A 19,005-nucleotide genomic window follows, 5' to 3' on the forward strand; every position below is an offset into this window, starting at 1 on the left:
TTTATTCTCCTCGTTAGCTATTCTGTTATCTGTCACTTTGGGGTCTGTTTCTTTGAATTGATTTTTCTCCTGCTTATGGATTATATGCTTATTTGCAGACTTGGAAATTTTTAATTGGGTAGCAAACATAATGAATTTTGTGTTATTGATCACTGATATTTAAGTCTGATGTACATTTCCTCAAATGAATGGAACCACCACACTCTGTGAGATTTTATTCCTCTTCCCTGTACTGTAGCTTAGAAATTGCTTACAGGCAGTAAGCTTATGATTGTAGGGTTCGCCTTGTTTGTTATCTCAGAAATCACAGTCCTCCATTGCCTGTTGTTCAATGTCTGAAAGCTGTTGTTTCATATGCTGGTTCCAATTTTCTAATTGTTTAGGGTGAAAGGGGAAATCTGGTCCCTGTTACTTCATTTTTACTAGAAGTAGAATTTTCAGCCTTTTAATTTTGATGTACATAATCTACAAGGTTTTTTTATGCTTGTTAAGTCTAGATATTTTCTTTTGTGATTCTATAAATTGAATTTGTTTAGAAAGTCATTTTCCTTTTATATATTTGATAAATACCTATATTTTTCTAGATTAGAAATATTGTTTCATTTTGATATGTCTGAAGTTTAATTTGGCATTTGCCCTGAACTGATGTCCTAAGAGATTTCAAAGCCACTGACTATTGATCCATGTTTGTATTCAGTTTTTTTTTTTTTAAGATAATTTTATTTATTGACTTATTTTGGGCTGTGCTGGGTCTTTGTTCCCACATGTGGGTTTTTCTCTAGTTTCAGTGAGCAGGGGTCCTCTTCATTGCAGTGCATGGGCTCCTCATTGTGGTGGCTCTTTTGTTGTGGAGCACGGGCTCTAGGGCATGTGGGCTTCAGCAGTTCTGGTGTATGGGCTCAAAAGCTGCGGTTCCCAGGCTCTAAGGCACAAGCTCAATAGTTGTGGCACACAGGCTTAGTTGCTCCATGGCATGTAGGATCTTCCTGAGCAGAGACTGAACCTGTGTCTCCTGCATCAGCAGGCAGATTCTCTACCACTGAAGAAGCCCTCATTCATTGTTTTAATTGTGCTCTCTTCACTACCTATTTTCTGCATGCCTATTTTTTCTCATTATGATTTTTCACAAGTAGTTTCTAGTTTATTTTTTTACTCTATGAATTGAATACTTTAAAAATTCTATTAAACTTTACATTAGAGCTATTAATTTTAAATATTTATCAAGTATCCATACACTTTCCTAAACTTAAATCTGATAGTTTGTTCTCTCAGGTGCTGTAGGTTGACAATTAAATCATCATCAAATTATTATTTTCTTTCCCTGTGTCCTGCTTTATGGTATTTACATATTTTTCACTCTCTAAAATTATATCTGATTATGTTTTATTGTTTATTTAGTACTTTACAGTGTATGCTTGCTTATTTACTTATTGATAATTTTGGCCAGAACAATATTGAACAGAGAACTTTTTTTCCCTTCTCTAACTCTTCACAGGATAAACCTTAGTGCTAAGCATGATTTCTCCATTGTCCCCTGTTGTGATCATGGGCTTGCCCAGAGTCATTCTTAACAGCTCCATCTCTCTGTTACTTGGCCCAGTGAATTTTAAACTAACAGAACTAAAAGTTACTTAGACAACTTAATTTGACCAGTTTAATTTATAAATGAAGGAAGTAAGATTCAGCATGATGGGATGGTGCTGGTATGAGAAATGACTTGGCCCAGTCACATAGCCAAATAGTCAAGGAGTTGGAATAAGGATTCTCATCTTGATTGTATTCTTTGCAGCCAAAGATGGAGAGGCTCTATTCAGTCAGCAAAAACAAGACTGGAAGCTGACTGTGGCTCAGATCATGAGCTCCTTATTGCCAAATTCAGACTTAAATTGAAGAAAGTAGGGAAAACCACTAGACCATTCAGGTATGACCTAAACCAAATTCCTTATGCTTATACAGTGGAAGTGAGAAATAGATTTAAGGGACTAGATCTGATAGATAGAGTGCCTGATGAACTATGGAATGAGGTTTGTGACATTGTACAGGAGACAGGGATCAAGACCATCCCCATGGAAAAGAAATGCAGAAAAGCAAAATGGCTGTCTGGGGAGGCCTTACAAATAGCTGTGAAAAGAAGAGAAGTGAAAAGCAAAGGAGAAAAGGAAAGATATAAGCATCTGAATGCAGAGTTCCAAAGAATAGCAAGAAGAGATAAGAAAGCCTTCCTCAGCGATCAATGCAAAGAAATAGAGGAAAACAACAGAATGGGAAAGACTAGAGATCTCTTCAAGAAAGTTAGAGATACCATGGGAACATTTCATGCAAAGATGGGCTCAATAAAGGACAGAAATGATATGGACCTAACAGAAGCAGAAGATATTAAGAAGAGGTGGCAAGAATACACAGAAGAACTGTACAAAAAAGAGCTTCACGACCAAGATAATCACGATGGCATGATCACTCTCCTAGAGCCAGACATCCTGGAATGTGAAGTCAAATGGGCCTTAGAAAGCATCACTACGAACAAAGCTAGTGGAGGTGACAGAATTCCAGTTGAGCTATTTCAAATCCTGAAAGATGATGCTGTGAAAGTGCTGCACTCAATATGCCAGCAAATTTGGAAAACGCAGCAGTGACCACAGGACTGGAAAAGGTCAGTTTTCATTCCAATCCCAAAGAAAGGCAATGCCAAACTACCGCACAATTGCACTCATCTCACACGCTAGTAAAGTAATGCTCAAAATTCTCCAAGCCAGGCTTCAGCAATGCATGAACTGTGAACTTCCAGATGTTCAATCTGGTTTTAGAAAAGGCAGAGGAACCAGAGATCAAATTGCCAACATCCGCTGGATCATGGAAAAAGCAAGAGAGTTCCAGAAAAACATCTATTTCTGCTTTATCAACTATGCCAAAGCCTTTGACTGTGTGGATCACAAGAAACTGTGGAAAATTCTGAAAGAGATGGAAATACCAGACCACCTGACCTGCCTCTTGAGAAACCTATATGCAGGTCAGGAAGCAACAGTCAGAACTGGACATGGAACAGACTGGTTCCAAATAGGAAAAGAAGTACATCAAGGCTGTATATTGTCACCCTGCTTATTTAACTTCTATGCAGAGTACATCATGAGAAACGGGGGGCTGGAAGAAACACAAGCTGGAATCAAGATTGCCAGGAGAAATATCAATCACCTCAGATATGCAGATGACACCACCCTTATGGCAGAAAGTGAAGAGGAACTAAAAAGCCTCTTGATGAAAGTGAAAGAGGAGAGTGAAAATGTTGGCTTAAAGCTCACCATTCAGAAGACTAAGATCATGGCATCTGGTCCCATCACTTCATGGGAAATAGATGGGGAAACAGTGTCAGACTTTATTTTTTGGGTTCCAAAATCACTGCAGATGGTGACTGCAGCCATGAAATTAAAAGACGCTTACTCCTTGGAAGGAAAGTTCTGACCAACCTAGATAGCATATTCAAAAGCAGAGACATTACTTTGCCAACAAAGGTCCATCTAGTCAAGGCTATGGTTTTTCCAGTAGTCATGTATGGATGCGAGAGTTGGACTGTGAAGAAAGCTGAGAGCCAAAGAATTGATGCTTTTGAACTGTGGTTTTGGAGAAGATTCTTGAGAGTCCCTTGGACTGCAAGGAGATTCAAACAGTCCATTCTAAAGGAGATCAGCCCTGGGATATCTTTGGAAGGAATGATGCTAAAGCTGAAACTCCAGTACTTTGTCCACGTCATGTGAAAAGTTGACTCATTGGAAAAGACCTCTGATGCTGGGAGAGATTGGGGGCAGGAGGAGAAGGGGACGACAGAGGATGAGATGGCTGGATTTCATCACTGACCCAATGGATGTTAGTTTGAGTGAACTCAAGGAGATGGTGATGGTCAGGGAGGTCTGGCCTGCTGCGATTCATGGGGTTGCAAAGAGTCGGACACGACTGAGAGACTGAACTGAATTCTCCATCTGCTGCTGTCAATGAATCATCAGTATATATGTATTATAAACACACTATTGATTTGATTGATAACTACCTCATAAACATGAAATAACAATAATGAATGAAACATGGCAGAAGAACCTTTATTAACATAACATTGAACCTTCACAGAGTGATATCAATAAGCCAAGTTAAACAAACCTTAAAAATGTAATTTGAATGGAATTACCAAAGTTTTCCTGTTTGTAAAAATTCTGGAAAAATAAACAATAAGATCTAAATATTAGGATGAAGATCTCAGAGAAGTACAAGTATAGGTGATTTTTCTTCTTTTTTCTTTGGAAATCTTTTCTAAAATGTCAACAATAGTATGACACTTTTAATATGATTAGAAAAATGTTGGTTTTATTAGTTATACTGATGGTATTGAAGTGTCTAGATACCAGAATATAAAACTAGAGGACCATAATGTATGGCTTTATTATATCAAGGAAGTGAGTTATATCCATCTTAAATTTACCATGAGAAAGAAATATGATTCCTTTGTTTATCTCCTAGAAGTGAAAACTGATTTTTTTCTCTTAATCTTGTTTGAGGTTAAAATGTGTCCATTGATTAAATGTTTTCAAAAACATGGTATGAACAAATCTCTTCTTAAAGGTAGAGGCTTCTTCAACCTAGCTGTCCATCAGCAGATGAATGGATAAGAAAGCTGTGGTACATATACACAATGGAGTATTACTCAGCTATTAAAAAGAATGCATTTGAATCAGTTCTAATGAGGTGGGTGGAACTGGAGCCTATTATACAGAATGAAGTAAGTCAGAAAGAAAAACACCAATATAGCATGAAAGTGAAATTGTTCAGTCATGTCCGACGCTTTGTGACCCTGTGGACTATAGCCTACCAGGCTCCTCTGTCTATGGGATTTTCCAGGCAAGAGAACTGTATATTAATGCATATATATGGTGGCTCAGAGGTTAAAGCGTCTGCCTGCAATGCGGGAGACCCAGGTTCGATCCCTGGGTTGGGAAGGTCCCCTGGAGAAGGAAATGGCAACCCACTCCAGTGTTCTTGCCTGGAGAATCCCATGGATGGAGGAGCCTAGTAGCCTGTAGTCCACGGGATTGCGAAGAGTTGGACACGACTAAGTGACTTCAGTTTCACTTTCATGGAATTTAGAAAGATGGTACCAATGACTGTACATGCAAGACAGCAAAAGAGACACAGATATAAACAACAGACTGTTGGACTCTTTGGGAGAAGGCAATGGTGGGATGATTTGAGAGAATAGCACTGAAACACTAAGTTCGACGCATGAAACAGGGCATTCAAAGCCGGTGCACTGGGACAAGCCTGAGGGATGGGGTGGGGAGGGAAGTGGGAGGGGGTTTCAGGATGGGGGACACATGTACACCCATGGCTGATTCATGTCAGTGTATGGCAAAAACCATTACAATATTGTAATTAGCCTCCAATTAAAATAAATAAATTAAAGAAGGAAAAAAAAAAGGAAGAGGCTTCTTTATGTCACAGATACTCAGTTTAGACTGGGGAACCTGTCAGAAATAATCATTTTAAAATAAACTCATAACTTATTATGGTAATTCCATGCAAATGTTTTTAAGTTGGTGGAAGCAGCAAGGTTGACTTGTTTATTTTTCTTATAACCCAGAGAAATGTCAGTTCAAAGTGTTCCTGAAACCATGAATTGGGAGGGACATTTAGACCTTCAGGAACATATTTGAGATTTTAGGGAAAGGTGCTGGTAACTGATCTCTACGATCAGTGGTTGAATGCCTTTCGGTAGTGTCTACTTTCTGGTTTTTTGTCTGAACTGATTTGTCATTTCAGTCACCTCCTTCACCATGAGAAGGCATAAGTCTACGACTCTGATGGCTCTGCTTTCTTCAAAATGTGTTTAGAATGTCCAGTTCTTCAGTTTGTTCCTTGTCTGCTGGAGCAATGCTGTGCTGTGCTAAGTCGCTTCAGTCATGTCTGACTCTGTGCGACTGTATGTACTGTAGCCTTCAAGATTCCTCTGTCTGTGGGCTTCTCCAGGCAAGAATACTGCAGCGGGTTGCCATTTTCTCTTCCAGGGGATCTCCCCCACACAGGGATCGAAGCTGCAGCTCCTGCACTTCAGGCACAGCAGGTGGATTCTCTATTGCTGTGCCACCAGGGAAGACCAAAGCAATGCCACTTGGCTTTTAAATCTGCACCTACATTCCACAGTAACCTTCTTTGACTTGCTTATCTTTGAGCTACTATTTCTGATGTTCTATGCTGCCATCCCTATGTCTTTTGCATGGCTGTGCTCTAGAGACTTTGCTCTTCATCTCTATAGCTTTCATTTCCTTTTGTTTTGCTCCCAGTTACTCTGTTACCTTCCTTGAGTATTTTTCCAAGTTCAGGATTGCCTCCCTAACTGAGGATTTAACTGACTAGAATTGTACCTGTTATTTTTCTGACAATTCTGTAGACCACTTGATGCATTCTTGATGCCTGGACATATAGACCAGTTTTGCAAAAGTTCTTCATGGTCTCACGGTACTCTATGCCTTTACATAACACTCACAGTGTTTACTTCTTCCTTTTAAAACATATGGTTCTCTATGAAAGGAAGAGGAAGGAGTGTTTGTCTTCTGTTGTTTTTTTAACAAGGTAAAATCGATTCATCACTTTTTTTTTGTTATGACAACACATAATCAATCATGTGGTTTCTGGCTTTAAAAAAATCAATTTCAGACCATGGAATAGTTCTTGAAATTGTAACAGTTTAAGATTTTTTAAAACTTTGGTTGCTATAGCTTTATTTTTAAATTTTGGAAAAGATTAGCAATTTCTTCTTTAAAAATTAAAATTTGTAGTTCTGATGCTATAAAAATTGGGGTTAGGGCGGTTATTGCAAGCAATTTATGTAGCATGAGATTTCACTTTACAGATTCTAGTGGTAGGATAGTTGATCTCTAAATGAAGACTATAAAAGTTCTAAATCTTAAGTCATTTTGTGAAGAAGCCAAATAAAAAACTAAAGAACCCTAAGCACTGATCTTGGAATGTGTCTTTCCAGACAATGATAACATGAAGAATTATTAAGAATAATAATACAAAGAAGACACGGAACCTTGGGCCAGTCTGGAAATATGAAATAGAGTCTCTCCAAGTTTGAAGGAACAGTGTGCTCTTTTGAAAAAAGTGTTGTAAGAGCATGTACATGGCTATACTTAATCTTTTAAATGAAAACAAAAACTTTTTAGTAACTGCACAGAACAAGATGTTCTATTTTTTTAAGAAAGAAAAACACTTTTCTAATTAATTCAAGAACAGCAGGAGTTCACATTATGTTCTTTCTCTTCAACTTTGACTTTTATTAGCTTGAGAAGTTTGTTGTGGTCTTTTCCACATACTCCAAAGAGTAGTCATCTAGCCTGGAACTTAGAGTTTTCTCCTGCAGGAGGTACAGGATAGAACGTGTATAGGACAGAATGACTGTGTGCCTCCTGGGCTATTGACCACCTGAGGTTCTGATTGTAGAACACGTATCTTGACATCACAAGCTATGTGAGCATTCTGGAAATGCTAGAGAAGGGCACTGCAGCTTGTTTGGAAATTCATGGCAATGCAACCAACTGGAATGTGAACAGAAACATGTTCACTTCTTCCCTGGCTGGGTTGTTTCAGGTGAAACTGCACCTCTTGGGTCTTAGGTGCTTACTGTTAGAGGTAGGAGGTGCTCACCTCCAATGCAATGGGCAAAACATACCACCATGAGTCCAGTGGTCTGAGTTAATTTAAGGTCTGACACTGTCATTATTGACATGATGCAGATGAGTGATAGACTCGACCCATCCAAGCCTTACCTTTCTCCCCAGTGAACTGGGATTTTTAATGATCTTAATCACAAAGAATTGTTTGGAAGACCAAATTTGCTGTCTATAATGTGATGCAACATAGTGACCACAAGCACAGCTCTTGTAGTTAAGTCTTTATTTGTTTAATTAATAAATATTTATTGACAGCTACTATGTGTTAGGCACTCTGCTAGTTGGTGACTAAAAGCTCCCCTTGTTGAATTAACTCCATAGTAGAGGAGACAGAAAATAAATACTTAAGCAAGCAGATGAATTTATCATTCAAAAATGCATGGGGGATATATTGGAATGAACAAGTTTTGATGCAAGAGTACTTAGAGGAGGAAACTACTTTAGACTGGATTGTCAGACAGTTTTAGAGAGGTATGCTGGCTTTACTTCTTCTTAAGTCTGGGAACCTTCAGTTCAGTTCAGTAGCTCAGTTGTGTTTGACTCTTTGCAACCCCATGAACCGCAGCACGCCAGGCCTCCCTGTCCACCACCAACTCCCGGAGTCCACCCAAACCCATGTCCATCAAATCGATGATGCCATCCAACCATCCTATCCTCTGTTGTCCCCTTCTCCTCCTGCCCTCAATCTTTCCCAGCATCAGGGTCTTTTCAAATGAGTCAGTTCTTTGCATCAGGTGGCCAAAGTATTGGAGTTTCAGCTTCAGGATCAGTCCTTCCAATGAATATTCAGGGTTGATTTCCTTTAGGATGGACTGGTTGGATCTCCTTGCTGTCCATAGGACTCTCAAGAGTCTTCTCCAACATCACAGTTCAAAAACATCAATTCTTTGTCGCTCAGCTTTCTTTATAGTCCAACTCTCACATCTATACATGACCACTGAAAAAACCATAGCCTTGACTAGACGAACCTTTGTTGACAAAGTAATGTCTCTTCTTTTTAATATGCTGTCTAGGTTGGTCATAGCTTTCCTTCCGAGGAGTAGGCGTCTTTTAATTTCGTGGCTACAATCACCATCTGCAGTGATTTTGGAGCCCAGAAAAAATAAAGTCTGACACTGTTTCCACTGTTTCCTCATCTATTTCCCATGAAGTGATGGGACCAGATGCCATGATCTTCGTTTTCTGAATGTTGAGCTTTAAGCCAACTCTTTCACTCTCATCAAGAGGCTGTTTAGTTTTTCTTCACTTTCTGCCATAAGGGTGGTATCATCTGCATATCTGAGGTGATTGATATTTCTCCCAGCAATCTTGATTCCAGCTTGTGTTTCTTCCAGCCCAGTGTTTCTAATGATATACTCTGCATAGAAGTTAAATAAGCAGGGTGACAATATACAGCCTTGACATGCTTCTTTTCCTATTTGGAACCAGTCTGTTGTTTCATGTCCAGTTCTAACTGTTGCTTCCTGACCTGCTTACAGATTTCTCAAGAGGCAGGTCAGCTGCTCTGGTATTCCCCACAGAATTTTCCACAGTTTATTGTGATCCACACAGTCAAAGGCTTTGGCATAGTCAATAAAGCAGAAATAGATGTTTTACTGGAACTCTCTTGCTTTTTCGATGATCCAGAGGATGTTGGCAATTTGATCTCTGGTTCTTCTGCCTTTTCTAAAACCAGCTTGAACATCTGGAAGTTCACAGTTCACGTATTGCTGAAGCCTGGCTTGGAGAATTTTTAGCTTTACTTTACTAGTGTGTGAGATGAGTGCAATTGTGTGGTAGTTTGAGCTTCTTTGGCATTGCTTTTATTTGGGATTGGAATGAAAACTGACCTTTTCCAGTCCTGTGGTCACTGCTGCATTTTCCAAATTTGCTGGTATATTGAGTGCAGCACTTTCACAGCATCATCTTTCAGGATTTGAAATAGCTCAACTGGAGTTCCATCACCTCCACTAGCTTTGTTCATAGTGATGCTTCCTAAGGCCCATTTGACTTCACATTCCAGGATGTCTGGCTCTAGGTGAGGGACCACACCATCGTGTTTATCTTGGTCGTGAAGATCTTTTTTGTATAGTTCTTCTGTGTATTCTTGCCACCTCTTCTTAATATCTTCTGCTTGTTAGGTCCCTACAATTTCTGTCCTTTATTGAGCCCATCTTTGCATGAAATGTTCCCTTGGTATCTCTAATTTTCTTGAAGAGATCTCTCGTCTTTCCCATTCTATTGTTTTCCTCTATTTCTTTACATTGATAGCTGAGGGAGGCTTTCTTTTCTCTCCTTGCTATTCTTTGCAACTCTGCATTAGAATGGGTATATCTTTCCTTTTCCCCTTTGCTTTTCACTTCTCTTCTTTTCACAGCTATTTGTAAGGTCTCCTCAGACAGCCATTTTGCTTTTTTGCATTTCTTTTCCAGGGATGGTCTTGATCCCTGTCTCCTGTACAATGTCACAAACCTCAGTCCATAGTTCATCAGGCACTCTATCAGATCTAGTCCCTTAAATCTATTTCTCACTTCCACTCTATAGTCATAAGGGATTTGATTTAGGTCATAGCTGAATGGTCTAGTGGTTTTCCCTACTTTCTTCAATTTCAGTCTGAATTTGGCAATAAGGGAACCTTAGGCTAGTAAAAAACTTATTTTCAAAATTAGTTGGAGAATGGCAGTGAAACTCAGCAGAAAATGTACCTGAAATAGGTGGACATCTCCATCTATCAACATATATGTTCAAGGGACGGAACACTCTCCAGTTTTTTGGTAAATGAATTCAATTTGTGTTACTGGGGCAAAAGGGGTGTAGTATATCAGATCAGATCAGTCGCTCAGTCGTGTCCGACTCTTTGCGACCCCATGAATCGCAGCACGCCAGGCCTCCCTGTCCATCACCAACTCCCGGAGTTCACTCAGACTCACGTCCATCGAGTCAGTGATGCCATCCAGCCATCTCATCCTCTGTTGTCCCCTTCTCCTCCTGCCCCCAATCCCTCCCAGCATCAGAGTCTTTTCCAATGAGTCAACTCTTCGGATGAGGTGGCCAAAGTACTGGAGTTTCAGCTTTAGCATCATTCCTTCCAAAGAAATCCCAGGGCTGATCTCCTTCAGAATGGACTGGTTGGATCTCCTTTTTCCATAGTGTTACAAGACTATATATTGTCACCCTGTTTATTAAACTTATATGCAGAGTACATCATGAGAAATGCTGGTCTGGATGAAGCACAAAATGGAATCAAGATTGCCAGGTGAAATATCAATAACCTCAGATATGCAGATGATAACACCGTTACGGCAGAAAGTGAAGAAGAACTAAAGAGCCTATTGATGAAAGAGGAGAAAGTTGGCTTAAAGCATAACATCCAAAAAAGTAAGATTATGGCATACAGTCCCATCACTTCATGGCAAATAGATGGGGAAACCATGGAAACAGTGACAGACTTTATATTTTGGGGCTCCAAAATCTCTGCAGGTGGTGACTGCAGCCATGAAATTAAAAGATGCTTACCCCTTGGAAGAAAAGTTATGAAAAACCTAGACAGCAAACACAGAGACATTACTTTGCCAAAAAAGATCTGTCTAGTCAAAGCTATGATTTTTCCAGTAGTCATATATGGATGTGAGAGGTGGACTATAAAGAAAGCTGAGTGCTGAAGAATTGATGCTTTTGAACTGTGGTGTTGGAGAAGACTCTTGAGAGTCCCTTGGACTACAAGGAGATCCAACCAGTCCATCCTAAAGGAAATCAGTCCTGAATATTCATTGGAAGGACTGATGCTGAAACTCCAATACTTTGGCCACCTGATACAAAGAACTGACTCATTGGAAAAGACCCTGATGCTGGGAAAGATTGAAGGCAGGAGGAGAAGGGAACGAAAGAGAATGAGATGGTTGGATGGCATCACCGACTCAGTGGACATGAGTTTGAGTAGGCTCTGGGAGTTGGTGATGGACAGGGAAGCCTGGCGTGCTGCAGTCCATGGGGTTACAAAGAGTCAGACGCAACTGAACTGACATGCCTTGTACACCTTTTGATCTTGAGTTCCTTTTTTATTCCAGTCGCCATGCTTCGTCAGGGTCACACACTCAAATGGCGCATGTTACTGTGGTTTCGGTTGCTTATTGGGATGGAAGGGATCTCCTTCCCAGTGGAACTATGGACCACTCTGTTTCCATGTTTCTGAACCTCTAATTCTCTCCTGTACCCTGTGGTCCTTCCTGCTTACATTCTGCCTGGGCTGAGGTAGAGGGCAGGAGGAAGCACAGGTAAAGTGAGGAGCCTGGGGTACTGCATGTCTAAATTCCCTTGGCTTCATCACCATTACCTGTGTGATCATTACCTAGTCTTAGGCTCTAGGAAGCTTTTGCTATTGTGTATCTCATTCTTCTAAATATTTTGTATATAACCAGCCTAGGCTTTGAAGACTTGAGAACCAAAAAATAAGAGCATTTTTTTTCTGTTCTGTTATTCTCTCCTCTGTAGCAATGAATGCCTTCAATGTTTGGTGGTGGGGAAAGGTGTCAGTAGCCATTTCCCATTCTTTCTTACTGAAAGAGCCCCAATTTCTTATCCTACAGCAACTCAGAGCCTGAGCCACATCCAAGCCAATCACGCCCCCAATCCTCTTACTAGTGACTGGTTTAAGTGTAGACAGTTGGAGCAATCCCAACCAAGGAGACATAAAAGGGCACTGGCTGGAGGGTCTGGATGCTGTTTCCTTATTTAAGATGGAAAGAGTTTGGGTCCTTAATGATGCTGATGAGCTGCTCTGTTAATCAACCCTAGAACATCCTAACTCCAGCTTCTTATTAAAATTAATATGAATATAAGATAGGAAAATTCTCATTGTTTAATTTGGGCTACTTGAGATTTGCTATTATCTTGGAGTCAAAACATTCTAACTGATAAAGTGATAAGAAAGCACAGTTTACAAGAGAATGCAGGGGAAAGAAATCTGCTAATATCGTCTCTGCTTTCTCCCTGAAGGAGGGAGAAAAGCATCTGGGAAAGGAGGGGCAGGACCCCGTATCTGGACAGAAATACCACGGGCTCACCAAGTGAGCCTGTTCTCAAACACTAGAGTGTGTTTTTTTCTCTTTGCACGTGACTGAAGGCCTATTTAGGGTCTGCATGCATTTTTTTTCTTTTTCCCTTATTCTCATTCAAATATTTATTAAGAATTTACTGTATTGTAGCCAGTTAATGTATACAGTCATATTACTTATACTTAGACCTATGTTCTATAGCCCTTTTGTCTTGAAAATAATTGTTCCAAAAACTTGTCACTATAGTGACCTTGCACTGAGAGAAACTTAAGAGGTAGGAGAAGGTCTCCACCATAGAATGGAGACTGTGCACCATGTGAAGGGTAGCAGAATATGTCATCCCAAAACATACCACTTTGGATTAAGGATTATTTTCAGCTTCATGCATTGGAGAAGGAAATGGCAGCCCACTCCAGTGTTCTTGCCTGGAGACTCCCAGGGATGGAGGAGCCTGGTGGGCTGCTGTTTCTGGAGCTGCACAGAGTCAGACACGACTGAAGCGACTTAGCAGCAGCAGCAGCAAAATCAATTAGGAAAAAGTGGATATCAGAAAATCTCTTTGCCATTCCCTGCATTTCCCCAAAAGCAGAGCATAAATGTGTAAAGATGTCCTCCCTTCCCTCTCTACCAGAAAGGACTGCAAGTGTGGCCTCAAGTCCAGATTCAGATTCCCACTGATAGGAATCTGCAAGACAAAGGGAATATGATTGGCTTTCCTGACCTAATCCTCTAGGACCAAAGGCAGAAATAAGGTCCAGATCCAAGGAAGCAGTGAAGGAGGCTGGCCAAGTGTGCAGCCTAGGAGTGCTCTCTGTAACCGGAGAGAATGAAACTGATGCTGAGAATGGCATCTGACCCTCTGAATCTTGTTCACAAGGTTCTCAACCATTCAGAGATGAGCCACCAAGACACTGAGGTGTTTAGTAAAAATTAACTGTATCTTCATCTTGAGCCTTTTTTGTTTGTTTTGGTGTTTTTGGTTTTTTTTCTTTTGCATTTTCATTGCGAAGTCAGTAAATTTTCAGTCATCCCTAGGCCCGGATTTGCTGCAGTGGCTTGAAGCCCTGGAAATTGATCACATTCTTTTATTCCTCTCCCTGCCTGACATGTTTGGATACAGTCATACTGCTCTTTAGGACAAGCAGGGTCACCACATGATAGTCACTCTTGGCTGAATCTGGAGGGAACACATTTGTAAGTGGCAGACACCTGACATGGTGAAGGCCCAGTGGAGCTGGGGTTCTCACTTGCCAACAGCCCTTTGCCCATTTGGCTGGCCTGCCCTGGAGAGGTGAGAGCATCCTCTCTGGATTCTGTCCTGCCTGCCAATGGCCTGGGCAGGGGAACAAGGGGTGTTCCATGGGCAAGAATCCACAGTCTGGCTGGAAAGCATCCTCTAGTCATTTATTTCTCCATTCCTTAATGGCTCAGGCAGTGGAAAGCCTATGTGGAAACTGGATGCTGCTGCTGCTATTGCTGCTAAGTCACTTCAGTCGTGTCCAACTCTGTGCGACCCCATAGACGGCAGCCCATCAGGCTCCCCCGTCCCTGGGATTCTCCAGGCAAGAACACTGGAGTGGGTTGTCATTTCCTTCTCCAATGCATGAAAGTGAAAAGTGAAAGTGAAGTCGCTCAGTCGTATCCGACTCCCAGCAAACCCATGGACTGCAGCCCACCAGGCTCCTCCGTCCATGGGATTTTCCAGGCAAGAGTACTGGAGTGGGGTGCCATTGTCTTCTCTGAAGCTGGATGCATTGGGATTCAAAGCATATCCTGTATCTTTCTCTCTGCCATCTCAGGTCTGCCTTGAAGCAGCCTGAACTTCACCCTGAGAAGCAGCATCCAGACCTATGATGGGACCTCTAAGTACCATCTGCCCTTGTTTTGACCACACATCTCCAGCTCTTTATGCAAGTATGGCCTCACATTCAGATTCAGAGAGTTCAGAGAATTGTCTTGAGAGCGTGCTCTTTTATAGTGAGTTGCTATTTGGATATTGGAGGTGGGTGGGAGAGGGCGGAATGTTGTTTGGAGCAACTTCAAATTGTACATGGCTACCACATGTTCTTTGTCAGGAGGCCCTGGAGACATTTTGTGCCTCCACAGATTCCCAAGGGACACAATTTGCCAGAAAGATTGTGTTTCAGCAGGTAGAGCATTTAAAGTTTGGAATCTTATTATTACCTATTTTAACTCTTTAGGCAGAGCTAGCTTCTGGCATAGGAGGAGAGGGTACTTGCTAAAGTAAGCCAGCCTTCCTTTATTTATCCAGAAATATCACTTTCATGCATTGGAGAAGGAAATGGCAACCCACTCCAGTGTTCTTGCCTGGAGAATCCCAGGGACGGGGGAGCCTGGTGGGCTGCCGTCTATGGAGTTGCACAGAGTCATACTCGACTGAAGCGACTTAGTAGTAGTAGTATATCTCCCACAGATCTGTCAACTTGTCTAAAAGTCCCCACACTGGAACCTCATTGCTGAGGGTAAACCTATCTCCCTTGAAAAATAGAACTGCAGAAGTGATGAAGAGGAAGCTTTGCGATCACATGGTCCTGACCTCCACCTCCATGCTGAGAGATCTCGGGCAGGTCATTTCTGTACCTGTGCAGAAGGTGGGAGCAATTTCTGAGCGCTCTTCCAGCATTCAGTTACAGTAGGATTCTGTCCAGGCTCAAAGCTTGCTCCTTCTTGAAGCCCTTCCTAATCATTCCAGCTCTCACTGATTTTTTTTTTCTCTTTCTGAGTCTGTGACATGCCATCCAGTCCTTGGTCATTTGCATGACCTTGTGTTGCTTTCTGTATTTTCAGTGTATGTAAGTAGTGTTGTTTGGACAAGGCAATAAAGTCTATGAGGGTAGGAAATATAATTTTTATGCCTCTTAAAACATTGCTGCATAAATCCGGGCTGATAAAAGCAATTGATTGGAGATGTTAATTTAATAGTTTACTGCCTGTTTCACAAGAAGACTGTAATAATTCAGTAATTCTGAATCTCTTCTGGGATAAACATAGTCAAATCTTGGTTTTCCAGATTAATAACAATGGTAATATCTACAAGGCAACAGCTTTTGACAATTTCCAAAGAATTTTCCCATTTATTACTTCATTTTCACCTCTTAAAAACTCTATGAAGTAGGTAAATCTTACCAACATGGTTATCTCCATGTTATAATTGATAGCATTTCTGTAATATCATATGGTGATTTAGTAAAAGGTATAGGTGGTATCCAAGTATGCTGGTCTCAGGTTCACTGTTCTTTCTGTTGGATTATACTTCAGTTGCTTTGGTTTCTTTGGAAAGAGAAAGGGAAATTATATAATGGTAATTAAGTGGACTAAAATAAAGAATATGGATGGGAGAGGGGCAGTATAGGTTTACTGTTGAGGGTTCAGGGTCTGGGTGCTCATTAAAGATTTGGGATTAAATCTTCAGTCTAGATGTCATCATTTGCTAGATGTGTGACCTTGGGCATTTAATTAAACTATCTAGCCCTGAGTTTCTCATCCTTAAAATGATTGTAATAATACCTACTCCAAGGAATTCTGAGCATCATATAATACACATGAAAAACTTCAATGGCCTGGCACATAGTGCTGCTTCATGGCTATTAACTATCATGGATATTACTGCATGACATTAGATCATTAGGTAGAGCAACCTTGGACAATTACAATTATGAAAGAGACTGGTTCTTCTTTTGCAATCAATATTTTTATTCTTTGAATTATTTTAAATTCACCGAATCAGGTTCTTACAGAACTTCTTTTACTGATGAACACAGCTAAATGTGGAACACAGATTCATGAAAAGGATGGGAGGAGAACTAATGGAAGACATTCCTGCCGAATTCATTTTCAGACTTGTCTATCCCAGTGTTTCCCAAACTACCTGTAGCGAAGGACCAGATTTTTCTTTTTTTGCCATACCACATGGCATGTGAGATCTTAGTTCCCTGACATGGGATTGAATCCATGCTTCCTGCATTGGAAGCATGGAATCTTAATCACTGGACCATCAGGGAAGTCCTTGAAGGACCAGATTTAAAAAAAATAATTTCCAGTTTTTATGAACTGGTGCTTAAAAAAAATAATACAAAGTATTTCAGCAATGTTAACTTGCTATAAATGTTTCCAAGGGCTTACCCTTAGTTTCTGTTTTGATGTCACTGTAGATGAGTCCATGGATCACACCTGGAGAGGTTCTTGTCTCTCCCAAGTCCTTCCAAGCCAGCCTTTCCATGGCCAAAATGTAGCTGGTCTGGTATCACAGTGCTCCCCAAACCCAGAAGCCAAGTTGGCAGTATACTTTTGAATTGCTATTTTGTTTAGCTGAAAAATGTTCTCCCAAGATGCTGCTTTTCTGATAAAGCTTTTGTGCTCAGGTTTGGAAGTTTAATTACCTGAGAGTGAAATAAAAGATTTCAATCAATTAATGTAGTACAATTCATCCAGTAAAATCCCTATATAAGTAGGGGATAGAAGATGAAGATGAGAACTCAGAGTTGGATTAGACTGTGGTAATTTTCTGAAGGATGAGCTGTCCCAGAAAGCTTTGAGCTTGATTACTTAGTCTCTAAGTTGGAAAATGGAGGTGATAAGTAATTACTGAAATGATGCAAGAGCCATTAATGAGAAACCAAATGAGGCCAGTGGTACTAGGAACAAGAAGGGAATGTCAGCATCAGTCTCATAAGGGCTTTAGTACGAGGATAGGCAGGTGGTCTTTCTCCTGTGACGTCAAGAAGCTCTTATTTATTCATTCATATGACAGACACACATTTGTGTAAAATATTATGCAAGTATTTACACATAAATATTTATGTGTAAATACTTATGTGTAAGTGTTACTTACACATTACTATGTGCAATGATTTACACATAAATATTTATGTGTAAATCATTTGACAAATATTTGACAAATATAATGCCTTCCTAGCTTTTATTATGCATCAAAGATACAGCAACAAAGAAAACATTCAATTTTAGCCTATTAGGTAAACTGTCAATTAAAATTGCACTTACAGTCAAAAGTGATGCTATGGTAATATACACTATGGAAGTCTAACCTGGTCTCTGAGATCAGAGAAAGTTTTCCTTTAGAGGTAGTGTTACCTAGCCAGATATAAATAGAAAGTTTCTAGGCAGAGGAAAGAGCATATGCAGGGACCCTGTTTGTGTGAGAGAGCTTTGTGCATTTAAAAATCTGAAAGATGCCCAGGGTAGTTGGAAAGTTAAGAGGATGGAAGACTTTAAGATGAGGCAAAAGATGCAGAGAGGATTCATGAAGTCTTCATGAAACACAGGCTTGACTCGTTATCCTGAGCACAAAAGGTGCCCAATACAGCACTTTGAACAGGAATAAAGAGTGATACAAGAGATTTGCATTGTGGAAATACTATTTTGGCTTCTGTATGGAAAACTGATAGAACCTTGAGAGTCTTATCAGGTGACCAATCACTGATGAGATCTGAGCTAAGGTGTTCTGAGCTTTGGTGGTAGCCATATAAGTGAAGAGAAAGGGATTAGAGATAAATGGGCAGGACTCTGCATTTTGGGGATGTGGAACATGAGAGAGATGAAGTGGAAGATAGCTTTTAGGCTTCCCTGGTGGCTCATATGGTAAGGAATTTGCCTCAGTGTAGGAGAACCAGATTTGACTGCTGGGTCAGGAAGATCCCCTTGGAGGAGGAAATGGCAACCCACTCCAGTATTCTTGCCTGGAGAATCCCATGGACAGAGAAGCCTGGCGAGCTATAGTCTATGCAGTCACAAAGAGACGGACACGGCTGAGCCACTGACCCTTTCCTTTCCTTTTTGCATTTTGGGGATGTGGGGCATGAGAGAGATGGAGCAGTGGAAGATATCATTCAGGTTTATGGTTTGGGTGATGGATGAAAATGATGATGCCTTTCACAGGAAGGGACTAGAGTAGAGGATGGAGGTGGAGATTTGGTTGGAAAGTAAGTTCTACTTTTGACATGTTGCCTCTGAGGTTCTCATGGGAAATCTAAGGGGAAATGTCCAGAAGGCACTTAGATGTATGGACTCAGGAACTCAAGAAATACCTGATCCGATATTTGGGGTATAGTTTGAGATATAATGTTAAGCCAGCTCCTCCTAACTCTGAGGCAGGGCTGGTATAAGTTTCCTAGCAACCCTTTCTTGTTATGTGGTTCCCCTTCACCCTAAGGGCTTCTGGCATCACCTTGCCACTAGTAGAGCCCTCATCTGCCCTTCCTCTCTTGACAGCATCACATGTT

This window comes from Bos javanicus, chromosome 7 (assembly GCF_032452875.1).
Source record: "Bos javanicus breed banteng chromosome 7, ARS-OSU_banteng_1.0, whole genome shotgun sequence".
Taxonomy (NCBI): domain Eukaryota; kingdom Metazoa; phylum Chordata; class Mammalia; order Artiodactyla; family Bovidae; genus Bos; species Bos javanicus.